The sequence below is a fragment of the Phyllopteryx taeniolatus genome, unplaced genomic scaffold (assembly GCF_024500385.1).
Source record: "Phyllopteryx taeniolatus isolate TA_2022b unplaced genomic scaffold, UOR_Ptae_1.2 contig_33, whole genome shotgun sequence".
In the NCBI taxonomy this organism is placed as follows: Eukaryota; Metazoa; Chordata; class Actinopteri; order Syngnathiformes; family Syngnathidae; genus Phyllopteryx; species Phyllopteryx taeniolatus.
The window spans coordinates 242718-257413 of NW_026903261.1; the positions used below are offsets into that span (position 1 = coordinate 242718).

General features: G+C 44.9%; 1 long non-coding RNA gene and 2 other non-coding genes across 3 annotated transcripts; all 3 read right to left on the minus strand.

The window, feature by feature from the left end:
- Positions 1–7701: 7701 nt before the first annotated feature.
- LOC133473642 (uncharacterized) lies at positions 7702–11876 on the minus strand. Its single transcript, XR_009787181.1, has 3 exons — positions 11467–11876; positions 8431–8525; positions 7702–8199 (listed from the first exon to the last, which is right to left on the minus strand). It is a non-coding gene; the product is annotated as an uncharacterized LOC133473642 (long non-coding RNA).
- A 532-nt stretch (positions 11877–12408) lies between these two features.
- Positions 12409–12490, minus strand: trnal-uaa (transfer RNA leucine (anticodon UAA)). The gene has a single exon. It is a non-coding gene; the product is annotated as a tRNA-Leu (tRNA).
- Positions 12491–13887: 1397 nt separating this feature from the next.
- On the minus strand, positions 13888–13969 carry trnal-uaa (transfer RNA leucine (anticodon UAA)). The gene has a single exon. It is a non-coding gene; the product is annotated as a tRNA-Leu (tRNA).
- Between the last annotated feature and the right edge of the window lie 727 nt (positions 13970–14696).

Sequence of the window (14696 nt, forward strand, 5' to 3'; positions counted from 1 at the left end):
CAAATATTCCTTGTGTTGTTTCGTGGCAGTGTTGGGCAGAAACAATGATAACACCCGAGTCGTACAAATTTTTGTTGGACTGGAAAGCCAAGGAGAGGAAACAGACAGTTTTTGTCAGTCTAATCACACAAGAAGCAGAATGTCAACCCGCATACCCGTAGATATTGCAACCTGAATGGAGTTGCTTTGACGGCTCAGCCACTCCGACTTCGATTGTGTTGTTTTTCATTGCATCATAGTTTTCTGATGTTTATATGCATGCCAGTGCCTCTGACTTACTGACTCAATACTCATCTGAAATGTAGGAATCCATGTCAAGAGCAGGAGAATGAAGACAAAGTCTGTTGACAGAATATGGGCCACTCGTACTTAATGTCCCCTGCTTCAAGGTTAAAATGATAATATGACAGAAAGGGTTTGTAATCTAAAATAAACAATAATGAGAATAATAACAATGAAAATAAGTAGAAGTAGTTTAAAAGTAATAAATCATAAAAACCAGTATTACCTTTTGAGTGAGCCTTAAGGAGTGATCAAGTCCTACGGAGCCGTGATGCCAATTAATAATAAGATAATTTGGAATATAAGAATCCCTGGACAGCTGACTAGCCCTTTTTCCTATCCACGCAATGTCAATAGCGGTTCTATTAGTTACCTTATTATAATATTCTTTTAGTCTTACCCAATTAAAGAGGAAGATTCAAAGATGAATTCCTCCTGCCAGCATGTCATTTTCATTGCGAGGGAAAAAGGACGTGTGTCTCCCTTTCTCGAGAGAAGAAGGAGCCCCGTTTCTGAGCATGTGAGGCATTTATAACCTTGGTTTTACAGAAACTCCCTTTTTCTAAAAATATTCCTTTGTTTACTCTATCCTGATACGACCCGAGTGGGAAGCACCTGTTTCTCCCTCAGAGTGGCGGTATCTTTTACTTTCACTTCTCAGCGTGTCCTTATTTTGACCTGAGTGGGAAGCACCTGTTTCTCCCTCAGAGCGTCCTGACGTGACCTGAGTGGAAGTATCTTTCACTTTTACTTTCAACGTTATCCTGACTTGACCTCTTATTTGCTCACCCAAATAGGCTTCTTAGTAAATACATTCAAGCATATTCATATGTCTTGAACTCAACCAATACATGTCATCACACTATGTCAATCTCTAAGCAATCTGCAATACATGTATATATGTAATTGTTAAATAAATGTATATACATTCATGTGAATACCATTCTCTCCTGTATTCAACAGGTACGCTTTTCGTAGTACATCTTGTGATGCGATGCCTGAGAGAGACACTCTTACACAGGTTACAGTTCTTGCACAAAAGCAGTTTCAAAGCATTTTCTATCAGTAATATAAGAGTAAGAATAATGTATAACAGTCTTACTAGGCTTGATGTACTTCTTATCAATGATTTCCAAAAGAACATCCAAGTTATAACATCAAAAGAGAACATCAAAATATCTCAAGGATATAAAATCAAACAAATGGTTATAAGCGGTTGACTTCAGTATGTGTTTGTTTACTATGATAGGGGGTTTAATAGTTTTAAGATATTCAAGAAGACAAACTTGACATGGCGACTCATACTTCATGATCTAAATTTGGTTTGGCAACCTCTGGTGGTTGAACCAGGAATTTAATCTGGGGCTAAACACAATCAAATGAACCCAGCTACATAAGCCAATTATCACCTTTTGTTTCCATCGCTTTATGTGGCTTGGCCGCCCACTTGACAAAACTACAAAATGAAATTTACATTAGCACAGAAGGGAAACAAATACTTCCAAAGAACCTATTTAAATGGGCTGCTATATTGAGCCATGGTGTGTCACATGTCTCAACTGGAGGGATGGTGGCACAGATACATCGACACTTTACAACCATCCATCCATCCATTTTCTGAGCCGCTTCTCCTCACTAGGGTCGCGGGCGTGCTGGAGCCCATCCCAGCCGTCATCGGGCAGGAGGCGGGGTACACCGTGAACTGGTTGCCAGCCAATCGCAGGGCACATAGAAACAAACAACCATTCGCACTCACAGTCATGCCTAAGGGCAATTTCGAGTCTCCAATTAATGCATGTTTTTGGGATGTGGGAGGAAACCGGAGTGCCCGGAGAAAACCCACGCAGGCACGGGGAGAACATGCAAACTCCACACAGGCGGGGCCAGGGATTGAACCCGGGTCCTCAGAACTGTGAGGCTGACGCTCTTACCAGTCATCCACCGTGCCGCCACTTTACAACCTATGGTTTCAATTTATATTCAAAGAATTATTGTAGAGCATGCATGATCTGTGCACGACATAATCCGCAAGGGCAATTGCGACCTACAAGAGGTAAATTCCCAGTGCCTACATACCCCTTCCAACGCATTCACATGGATTACATAGAATTAAGTCAAAGTGAGGGAAAGAAGTACTGTTTGGTTATCATAGATGCATTTTCTAAATGGATCGAATTATTCCCAACAAAATCACCTGATGCTCTGACGGTGGCAAAAGCACTATGTAAAGACATCATTCCAAGAAATGGCATACCTGAAACCATTTACAGCGATAATGGGACTCATTTTGTAAATCAAATAATCAATAAAATAGGAACCATGTTCCACATCAATTTGATAAACCATTGTGCTGACCACCCTCAGAGTGCAGGTCTAGTGGAAAGAATGAATGGGACAATAAAAAATTTACTGAAAAAATGTATGGAAGAGACAGGAAGGTCATGGACACAGTGTTTTGACCTCGTTAAAATGTACATCAACATTACAAGCACCACAGGTTTAACACCTTACAAAACATTGTTTGGAAGACCTTATAGACTTCCGTTGTTTAAACAAAAATGGGAACTTGATGACGAAACAAACTTAGCTGATTACATGAGAAAGTTGTTCGAGAAACAAAATGATTTAAAAGTATCTGCTGAAAGTAAACATGTTTCCCAGCAGGAAACCAAGTTGGTTGGACCAGGAGACTGGGTCCTAATTCGAAGCATCAAAAAGAAGCACTGGCATTCACCAAAGTGGGAAGGACCGTATCAAGTGTTATTGACAACTCCAACAGCCCTAAAAATAGCAGAAAGAAATACGTGGGTTCATTTAACACAATGTAAAAGAGTCATTTCAGCTGAGTACTCAAATAGGGAAGGTGAGCAAAAGTCTGATAACGGAGCGGGAGCAGATGTGTAGATTCTGAAAACGCTTGCTGGTCAGTGAAGAAAAAAGACACCAACCCGTTTAGTGAGAACTCAGCAGAATGGCACACCCACGTTGGTTACGAGATTCGATAAGTTGTTGCGTAGCAACTTTGGCTACTATGGTGTTGGTTTTGTTTTTGTGGTACATGGGACGTCCACAACCAATTTTTTAGATAGAAAATCACCTACCAACTGGACCAATATGACGAACCCAATAATGGAAAATTTTAAATAATTAACTCGTATCAAAAGGAGTACAGCTGATGATCAGAACTGTGGGCATGGCCTCCAAACGCGGCAAACCGGTTTAATATTTTGTGCCCCCCAAAATCAAACTGCTTTAATCATAATTCCATATGCGGCTCTCACCATTGATGCTCAAGAGAATGGGCAGAATTGGGGATTTGGATATGACTGGTATGCAACTATAGGCTTTGGATGGGATCACCTCATTGGTGAAACAGGTTATGATTGGTCCAGTTGGTCACTAAAAACAGCAAAAGAACATATAAAGAAGTTTAACATAAGCAAAACGGCCCATAGTTTAATATTGAAATACAAATCAAGTCACCCAATGTGTTTGATGATGAGCTTGTGGGCATATTCTGGCGGAAAAGGTGTTGGTCCCATGTTTTCACCTTGAAACCCTACCCTTAGTGTGTTGTGTCTTGTTGCTTAGAACGTTATGTCTTGTAAAACCTTCCTATTTTCAAATAAACGCAGGAGCGACGGGAGAGATTGTTTTGAGCGTGTTGAGAGGCTGTAATCTGAACAATCTCCCATACGCCCTCCTCATGAGAAAGAGAAACCAGTGTCTTCTTTCCTTTTGTGCATTTTTATTGGTGTTGGGTGAGATAAATCCAACAGCACCAAACCAGACTGTGATGGAAGAACACAGGACTGATTCGATGACCGCTGTGTAGAACTGCCTCAGCAGTTCCTGTGGCAGGTCATGCTTTCTCAGAAACCGCAGACTGAGGTGCAGTCGTTCATGTTGAGAGAGAAGAGCAGCGGAGAGAGGACACAACCTTGGGGCGCCCCAGTGCTGATGCTGCGTGTGGATGAGGTGGCCTCCCCCAGCCTCACCTGCTGTGTCCTGCCCGTCAGAAAGCTGTAAATCCACTGGCAGATGGCAGGTGAGTCGCTGAGCTGGAGAAGCTTGGAGGAAAGGAGTTCAGGGATGACGGTGTTGAACGCTGAGCTGAAGTCCACGAACAGGATCCTCGCGTAGGTCCCTGCACTGTCGAGGTGTTCTAGGATGAAGTGCAGTCCCATGTTGACTAATTCCTCCGCAGACCTGTTCGCTCTGTAGGCAAACTTCAGGGGATCCAGCAGAGGACCTGTGACACTCTTGAGGTGGTCCAGCACAAGACGTTCAAAGGACTTCATAACCACAGATGTCAAGGCGACAGGCCTGTATTCATTTAGACCCAAGATTGCAGGTTTCTTGGGGACTGGAATGATGGTGGAGCGTTTGAAACAGGATGGTACTTCGCACAGTTCCAGAGATCTATTGAAGATCTGAGTGAAGACTGGCGCGATCTGGTCAGCGCAGACTTTGAGGCAGGATGGGGACACATGGTCGGGGCCTTTGTTAATCTTTTGTTGTTTGAAGATGCGCCTCACATCCTGTTCGCGGATGGTTAACGCAGAAGTCGGTGGTGTGATAGGGGTCGGTGGTGCGGCTGGGTGGGTGTGGGGTGTGAAACTGTCCTTTTCAAATCTGCAGTAGAAGGTATTCAAGTTGTTGGCTAGTGTGCTATTGTTCTCAGCTTGGGGGGATCGTCGCTTTGAATTAGTCAGCGATTGGAATCCATGCCGGACTGATTTAGCGTCGTTAGCGCTAAACTGTTTTTCCAACTTTGCTGCATAGTTGCTCTTTGCAATGTTAATTTCTTTAGTCAGCTGGTTTCCAGCTCGATTATACAGGGCCCTGTCCCCGCTCTGATATGCGTCCTCCTTAGCTTGGCGAAGCTGCTTAAGTTTGGCAGTGAACCATGGCTTGTTGTTGTTGAAAGTGCGAAATGACTTTGATGGTACATTCTTCGCGCATTTAAGTTCTTGCCTGTACGTCGGTATTAAGTGAATTAAGCAGTGATCAGACGAACCCAGGGCGGCACGAGGTAAAGCACGGTATGTGTTTTTTAGCACAGTATAGCAGTGGTCTAAAATGTTATTTTCCCTGGGAGGACAGTCGATGTGCTGCTTGTATTTAGGGAGTTCGTGGTTGAGTTTAGCTTTGTTAAAGTCCCTGAGAATAATGAGGGGTGAGTCCGGGTGTTTTTTTTTTCAATTTCGTTGACTTGTTTGGCGAGCGTTAGCAGTGCGGCGTTCGTGTTAGCTTGAGGCGGAATATAGGCGCCAGCCAGAATGAATGATGCGAACTCGCGCAGCGAGTAAAATGGCTTACAGTTCAAAAACAGCGACTCCAAATGCGGGCTGCAGTGTGTGTTGAGCTCCGTGACGTCCGTACACCATTTTTCATTGATATAGAAGCATATCCCGCCGCCTTTTGTTTTCCCCGATGATTCCATGTCGCGGTCTGCTCGGTGAATATGGAAGCCGGGAAGCATGACGGCGCCATCGGGTACAGCATCGCAAAGCCAGGTTTCCGGAAAGCACATGGCGGCGGAACGTCCGAAGTGTTTACTCGTCTTTATCAGGAGATGAAGCTCGTCCATTTCGTTGGATGGGGAGCGTACATTCGCGAGGTGGATTGACGGGAACGCCAATCTGTATCCTCTCATGCGTAGTTTCACCTGGATGCCGGCTCGCTTCCCTCTGTGGCGTCGCCTCCGCCTCCATGTGCCGAAGACCGCGGACGTCGCTCCGGTGAGTAACTCGGCGAAAAAACTGAGCGGATTTGCGAAAGTTGATGAAAGAAAGTCCAGAGGAGCCTCCTTGATGGTGAGCAAGTCTCCCCTTGTGTAAGTGAGTCGTGTAATGTCTCCAAAGACGAAGGAAAAACACAAAAACAAAAACAATACTTGATAGCGCGTAACCGAGGCGACATCATGAATTGGGAAAGACCAAATGTGTCTTGTAACCTGATCCAGCCATGAGACAACCGGAACAGCCATGTTGCTGGCGGCTGCCTATTTGTCAGACGGTAAAAGAGTACATACAAACTGCAATGACTAGTGAGTAGAGTGGTTCAGCGGAAGCGTGCTAGGCCCATAACCCAGAGGTCGATGGATTGAAACCATCCTCTGCCGTTGTTTAACTGCATTTAATGTCTTATCTTAGAAATATTATGCAATTTAGACTTGTCAACTCATTGGCTGAGGTCCACGGGTAATGACCCTTTCCTCAATTCACTTTTGACTGAAAAATAAAATCATCCTTTATTTACTGTTCTGCCAATGTAAAATCACTGAGTAAGTACCCATAAAGTTGGCACGACAGTACAGCGTGAAATACAAAAGTAATGACATTCTGGCAAACACTTTCAGGGGAGCTAATATTTTACGGCGATAATCAAACAGTCAAAAGAGAACGGCAAAGAGCTTGACTTTCTTGTGGCCGAAAATATCTATTGTCCCAAACGCCTTGTCGGAGCCAATGACAAAATCGTAAGACATTAACTATATTGACAAGGAAGTGGCAGTGGTGGCATTTGAACCCATGCCTCGTGAGTGACTGGAGCCTAAATCCAGCACCTTGGACTGCTCGGCCAGAAAACCCCATCTTTGTAAGTGGAATATTTTGGCAAATGTAAGCCCGACCGAACGGGAATTGTGTTATGGGATCCCCGGCATTCCATATCATAGCCAACCTTGACATGAAAAATGTGGAAAGGAGAGCTCTGAAATCATTGAAGCCAACAATTTCAAGTCACTGGATGGGAGAATAATCTTCTCATGCCAAGATCAAACGAAAGGATTTTAGCCCAGATATTGGCCCGATAAGCTATCGCAGCCGATTTCCCAGATAGGGCCCGACATATAATGTCGGGAACGACAAAACCTCTTGTCGTGTGACATAAGCCACGACCAACGATTTGGCCCTACGACGCCAAAATGAACTGGCAAATTGGACTTTTTTGGATATATATATATATCTATATATATATATATATAGATATATATACACACACACACACACTTGGTCTGTATCCATCCACCAAGTTAACGATTCGGTACATATCACAGTTTCTGACAGTTTCGATTCGCAATTTTTGGGATGATTATAAGAGAATTAAAAAAAAATAATTCTTTATTCAGAACACTTCGATAAATTGTTATAATATATACATATATATTATAAATATCCATCCATCCATTTTCTGACCCGCTTATCTTGTCGAGGGTTGCGGGTATCTCAGCTGACTCGACTATTGGACTATTTTGGAATTAATTCATAGAGTAAGAGATCGAATTGATTCGATCGTTGGTGGTCAAAGACAATACGATACGAATACTGGAAATTAAATAACAAAATATGTAAAAATGAAGACACTTTTGTCTTTTCTGTTTAAAAATACTCACACCCAACTCAGGTCACACTCCTTTTATTTAATTTTTTGGTCACACTTTTTGTCAGAAAATGTTCTGTGTCCTGGCAGTCCCAGTCGCAAGCACCGCTACTGTACTTAGTTTGCATCAGTGTCACGGACCAACTACTTAGTGATTCGAGCTGTGGCCGTCGTACGTTGCCATCAGCACACAGCTGTGATCGGTCGCCGTTTCAAATAACCAGTGATTATTTTTATTTTTTTTTGTACAAGTCACATGATTGTTAATGAATACTGTTGCCAGTGTGAGTATATGAAGTGCATTGCAGTATTATTATGGTCCACATGTAGTCGCCATTTTCACATGCATTTTCAACACAGGTACAATGCAGAAATGTGTAAATGATTGTGTGTTTATTGCTCTGTCAAAATCACTATATAATCACAGTTGATTGATCCTTGATCCTTTATCATTTGAAGTCACTTGGTTCAGTACGGCATTTGCTCAAAACATCGTGATCGGACATTTAAACAGCAGTAGAAGCAAGTCCTCTGTAACAGACATAAAGACATTGTTACACAATTGAAAACTTGGACACTTGTACAGTTGAACAATTTTGATGTAGTGGTTTGAACAAGTGATTGATCTGGAGACAGTGATGTAAATTTGGTGTGAAAGGTGGGGGAATGACAAACGTTGCTTTTTGAGGGGTGGGGGGGGGGGGGGTGGAGATGATTCCCCCCCCCCCCCTCCCCCAATTTTAAATGCATCAATAAGTGTACCTTGAGGGTCACATGGACAACAATTAAGTATAAATGAACAGCAGAGAGCAGTGGTTCTCAAATTGTTGAGTGGTGCGGGTTCCCTCTAGTGGTACCTGAAAAAAATCCCAATTAAATATTCAATCCATCCATTTTCTGAGCCGCTTCTCCTCACTAGGGTCGCGGGCGTGCTGGAGCCTATCCCAGCTGTCATCGGGCAGGAGGCGGGGTACACCCTGAACTGGTTGCCAGCCAATCGCAGGGCACATAGGAACAAACAACCATTCGCACTCACAGTCATGCCTACGGGCAATTTAGAGTCTCCAATTCATGCATGTTTTTGGGATGTGGGAGGAAACCGGAGTGCCCGGAGAAAACCCACGCAGGCACGGGGAGAACATGCAAACTCCACACAGGTGGGGCCAGGGATTGAACCCGGGTCCTCAGAACTGTGAGGCTGACGCTCTAACCAGTCGGCCACCGTGCCGCCCAATTAAATATTCAAACTGCGTATTGTCACAGCGGTTTCAACTTTTCTTAAACACAGTTTAGTACTTCTGTTAAGCGCACACACACACACACACACACACACACACACACACACACACACTCACAAATTCTGTACAATTACAGGTATTATTTTCATGTCTATTTGGTCCAAATACGATGCATGCAGTGAGGATGGTGCGGCTGCATGGGACACGGCCTGTGCCCATGCAAACTGTTTTTATTAAAGGTATGTACGGGTTTTTTCCGCAACTGTACTCATTGTTCAGCTTCGAACATGCATTCTGAACTCATATGTATTTTTTTAACTATTCCAGGATGAAGTCAGTAAAATTCGCACTCTGGAGAGAAACCGAGTAGTCGTCCATCTACAAATCGGCGCTTTCTGAGTTCACTCACCTGAGTGCCCGTTTGAATGCATTTGGAATGACAATGAACAGCACCGAGCATGCTGAAATAAATGTGAGTTCATAAATGACTCCATTGGGGCCACTCAAAAGGCAGCGGCCTATTTCTGGTCCCCATCTGTGAAGGCCCCTGACATGATCAGCCGAGATCGGGCATTCTCTATGTAGTATGGCCGAAAAGTAGGGATGTCCCAGGGAAAACCACCGAATTTTAGCATTACCACAACCATATTATTGACACACATTTTAAACGATTGCATAAGTGTATTACCACTGTATAAAATCATTTATGATTATGATCACTATTTTACAATGGGTTTGCTCGCAAAACAAACCAATTTACCTATTTCAAATTATCGTCCCAAACAGAGCATCGATAAATCATTACTCACCCAATTACTACACTTCATTTTAACAATTGTTTGTTTTCCTGTACAATCCTCTTTGAAGGAGTCTGGGCTTTTTAACTTTTGCACATATCTTTATGTCTACACTACAAACAGGGTTTGGAGGGTAACTGTTTGGGAGAGATGGGCAGATGGGCAGAGAGATGGATAGATTTGATTGCTCATGAATAGATAAATAGACGGACGGACGCATAGTTAGCTAACCTTTGCATATAACTTGTTTGTTATAAAAAGTGAAATGAAAACAAGAGACAAATTAAGTCAAAAATCTTTGCAGTTCGGGGTAAAGAGAGACTTTTACTGCCCACATCAGCAAGCGCATGGATGATGTCACCACCACGAAGTCCATCACTGTCCGTGCTTATCAGAAGTCATGGCTGTTGGGGGAGGTCTACAGACTACTGAAGGTCCGCAACACGGCTTTTAGATTTGGGAATGAGGAGGGCCTGAGGACAGCCAGGGCCAATTTGTCCCGTGGCATCAAGGAGGCCAAGAGGGAGTACTCCAGGAAGATCGCCCACCGCTTCAGTGACAGCAGTGACACCAGGAGTCTGTGGCGTGGTATTCAGACCATTACGGACTATAAACCCACACCACAGACCTGCGACAGCTCCACCACCCTACCAAATGAGCTAAATGACTTCTTTGCTCACTTTGAGGCACACAAAAGCACTCCTGCACACAAGACTCCACCCCCTCCTGGTGACCGAGTGCTGACACTGACCTGGGACAGCGTGAAAAGATCTCTCGACAGGATCAACACACGAAAAGCCCCGGGCCCAGATAACATACATGGTTGTGTTCTGAGGGACTGTGAAGCTGAACTCACAGATGTCTTCACAGACATTTTTAACACCTCCTTGAATCAGGCTGTTTTCCCCACGTGCTTCAAAGCCCCCACCATCATCCCAGTCCCGAAGAAGTCATCTCCCTCCTGCCTCAATGACTACCGTACGGTGGCGCTCACTCCCATCCTGATGAAGTGCTTCAAGCGGCTAATCATGCACCACATCTTGTCCTGCCCCCCCCCCCCCCCCGACTCCTTGGACCCCTTCCTCACCTGCAAAGTCCTCCGCATAGCGGGGGATGCCACCCATCCATCACACAGCCTCTTAAATCTGTGCCATCAGGCAGGAGACTGCGGAGTCTCCGGCCCAGGACTAGCTGACTCAGTTTTATTCATAAGGCCTCTCAGGAATCTGAACTCTCTGCCCGCTCTGCCCCCTCTTCCTCTTCTGTCCTTTGCCCACCTGAACTCTGACACCCCACACACATGCACACACATTCACACACTGATTACCTATCGCAGCCGATTTCCCAGATCAGGTCCCGACATATGTCGGGAATGACAAAACTTCTTGTAGTGTGACATCAGGCACGACAAACGATTTGGCCCTACGACGCCAATGAAGTCTGGCAAATTGGATTTTTTTTGGGGATATCTTCCGTGCATTGTGACATATCAACAACAACTCTCCGACAGCGCAACTTGACGGAGACCAGTAGGATTGCGTATTGTGACCGGCGCATCGCCTCCCGTACTTGCCGTTGTACACATACTTGCGCGCCGTTGTTAACATTTATTCTCACGCACAAACAAATGTTTACTGAAGCTGATTGATTCCACGGAATGCCGGCATGTTTACGTACAACTGTATGTGCTTGCGCTTGCTAGGGTACATAATATTTTGTTGCCTGCTTGCGAGCCGTATTGTATGAAAAGTACGTGAACATACCTCAAGCAATCCTTCAATGAACGTTCTCTCCCGAGCACCAGTGACGAACAGGTTTTTCCACATTTTGTCCCCCCACAGTCACTCACACGCACAGGCATACACAGAAACAAGAGATTGACGCGGCGCATTGTTGTTGTCGTCACCATCGTAACGAGTGTGTCCCGTCGCGTTGACCGGTGACACGTTTTCTACTTCCACCTCTCAGACAGTGTTTGATTTGACAAGATAGAGCCCAGTGATGGTAAAAGACGGGATAGGGTGCTATCGGAATAAATGTCGAGTAGTGTTGCCACTGTATGCCCCAGAAACGGCAAGGTTTGATGGCAGTAGTCTGACATAGTGTCATCGGGAAAGACCAAATGTCTTGTCGCCTGAGCCAGCCATGAGAACCCGAACAGCCCTGTTGCACATACCAACTACAATGACTAGAGAGCAGAGTGGTTCAGCGGAAGCTTGCTGGTCCCATAATCCAGCGGTCGATGGATCGAAACCATCCTCTGCTATCTGGAGCTCGTTCTCTGTTGTCATATGTCTGCTCATAGGATGTTGTGGAACTGCTAACATTTAACGTCTTACTCTTTGTGAGAAATATTGTGCAATTAAGACTTGTTAACTCATTGGCTGAGACCCACGGGAAGTGACCCTTTCCTCAATTCACTTCGTACTGACAAATTTTTTTTGTCCTTTATTCATTGTTCTGTCAATTTAAAATCACTGTGTCAGTACCCATAAAGGTGGCACGACAGCTCAGCGTGAAAGACAAAGGTAATGACATTAAGGCAAACACTTTCAGGGGAGCTAATATTTTACGGCGACAAGCAAACAGTCCAAACAGAACGGCAAACAGCTCGACCTTTTTGTGGCCAAAAATGCGTATTGTCCCAAACGCCTTGTCGGAGCCAATGACAAAATGATAGGATATTAACGATATTGAAAAGGAAGTGGCAGTGGTGGGGTTTGAACCCACGCCTCCTGAGAGACTGGAGCTTAAATCCAGCGCCTTGGACCGCTCGGCCACACTACCTGCAAACCCCTTTTTTGTACGGGGAATTTTTTTGATAAATGTAAGCCCGACCGAACGGGAAGTATGGTGACAAAACTTGTAGTGTGACAAAAGCCACGGCAAACGATTTGGCCCTACGACGCCAAAATGAAGTCTGGCAAATTGGGTTCTTTTTTTATATCTTCCGTGTAGTGTGACATATCAACGACAACTCTCCGACAGCGCAACTTGACAGAGACCAGGATTGCATATTCTGACCGGCGCATCACCTCCCGTGCTTACCGTTGTCAACAAACCTGCGCGCTGTTAACATTTCTTCTCACGCACAAACCAATGTTTACCGAAGCTTTAGGGCATGATTCGACGGAACGCCGGCATGTTTACGTGCAACCGTATGTGCTTGCGCTTGCTAGGGTACACAACGTTTTGTTGCCTGCTTGAGAGCCGTATTGTATGAAAACTACGTGAACATACCTCAAGCAATCCTTCAATGAACGTTCTCTCCCGAGCACCAGTGACGAACAGGTTTTTCCACATTTTTTCCCCCCACAGTCACTCACACGCACAGGCACACACAGAAACAAGACATTGACGCGGCGCATTGTTGTTGGCGTCACCATCGTAACGAGTGTGTCCCGTCGCGTTGACCGGTGACACATTTTCTGCTTCCACCTCTCGGACAGTGTTTAATTTGACAAGATAAAGCCCAGTGATGGTAAAAGACGGGATAGGGTGCTATCGGAATAAATGTCGAGTCGTGATGCCACTGTCTGCCCCAGAAACGGCAAGGTTTGATGGCAGTAGTCTGACATAGTGTCATCGGGAAAGACCAAATGTGTCTCGTCGCCTGAGCCAGCCATGAGAACCCGAACAGCCCTGTTGCACATACCAACTACAATGACTAGAGAGCAGAGTGGTTCAGCGGAAGCTTGCTGGTCCCATAATCCAGCGGTCGATGGATCGAAACCATCCTCTGCTATCTGGAGCTCGTTCTCTGTTGTCATATGTCTGCTCATAGGATGTTGTGGAACTGCTAACATTTAACGTCTTACTCTTTGTGAGAAATATTGTGCAATTAAGACTTGTTAACTCATTGGCTGAGACCCACGGGAAGTGACCCTTTCCTCAATTCACTTTGTACTGACAAAATTTTTTTGTCCTTTATTCATTGTTCTGTCAATTTAAAATCACTGTGTCAGTACCCATAAAGGTGGCACGACAGCTCAGCGTGAAAGACAAAGGTAATGACATTAAGGCAAACACTTTCAGGGGAGCTAATATTTTACGGCGACAAGCAAACAGTCCAAACAGAACGGCAAACAGCTCGACCTTTTTGTGGCCAAAAATACGTATTGTCCCAAACGCCTTGTCGGAGCCAATGACAAAATGGTAGGATATTAACGATATTGAAAAGGAAGTGGCAGTGGTGGGGTTTGAACCCACGCCTCCTGAGAGACTGGAGCTTAAATCCAGCGCCTTGGACCGCTCGGCCACACTACCTGCAAATCCCTTTTTTGTACGGGGAATTTTTTGATAAATGTAAGCCCGACCGAAGGGAAGTATGGTGACAAAACTTGTAGTGTGACAAAAGCCACGGCAAACGATTTGGCCCTGCGAGGCCAAAATGAAGTCTGGCAAATTGGGTTCTTTTTTGATATCTTCCGTGTAGTGTGAGATATCAACGACAACTCTCCGACAGCGCAACTTGACAGAGACCAGGATTGCGTATTCTGACCGGCGCATCACCTCCCGTGCTTACCGTTGTCAACAAACCTGCGCGCTGTTAACATTTCTTCTCACGCACAATGTTTACCGAAGCTTTAGGGCATGATTCGACGGAACGCCGTCATGTTTACGTGCAACCGTATGTGCTTGCACTTGCTAGGGTACATAACGTTTTGTTGCCTGCTTGTGAGCCGTATCTTATGAAAAGTATGTGAACATACCTCAAGCAATCCTTCAATGAACGTTCTCTCCCGAGCACCAGTGACGAACAGGTTTTTCCACATTTTGTCCCCCCACAGTCACGCACAGGCACACACAGAAACAAGACATTGACGCGGCGCATTGTTGTTGTCGTCACCATCGTAACGAGTGTGTCCCGTCGCGTTGACCGGTGACACGTTTTCTGCTTCCAACTCTCGGACAGTGTTTGATTTGACAAGATAAAGCCGGTATAGTAAAAGACGGCATAGGGTGCTATCGGAATAAATGTCGAGTAGTGTCT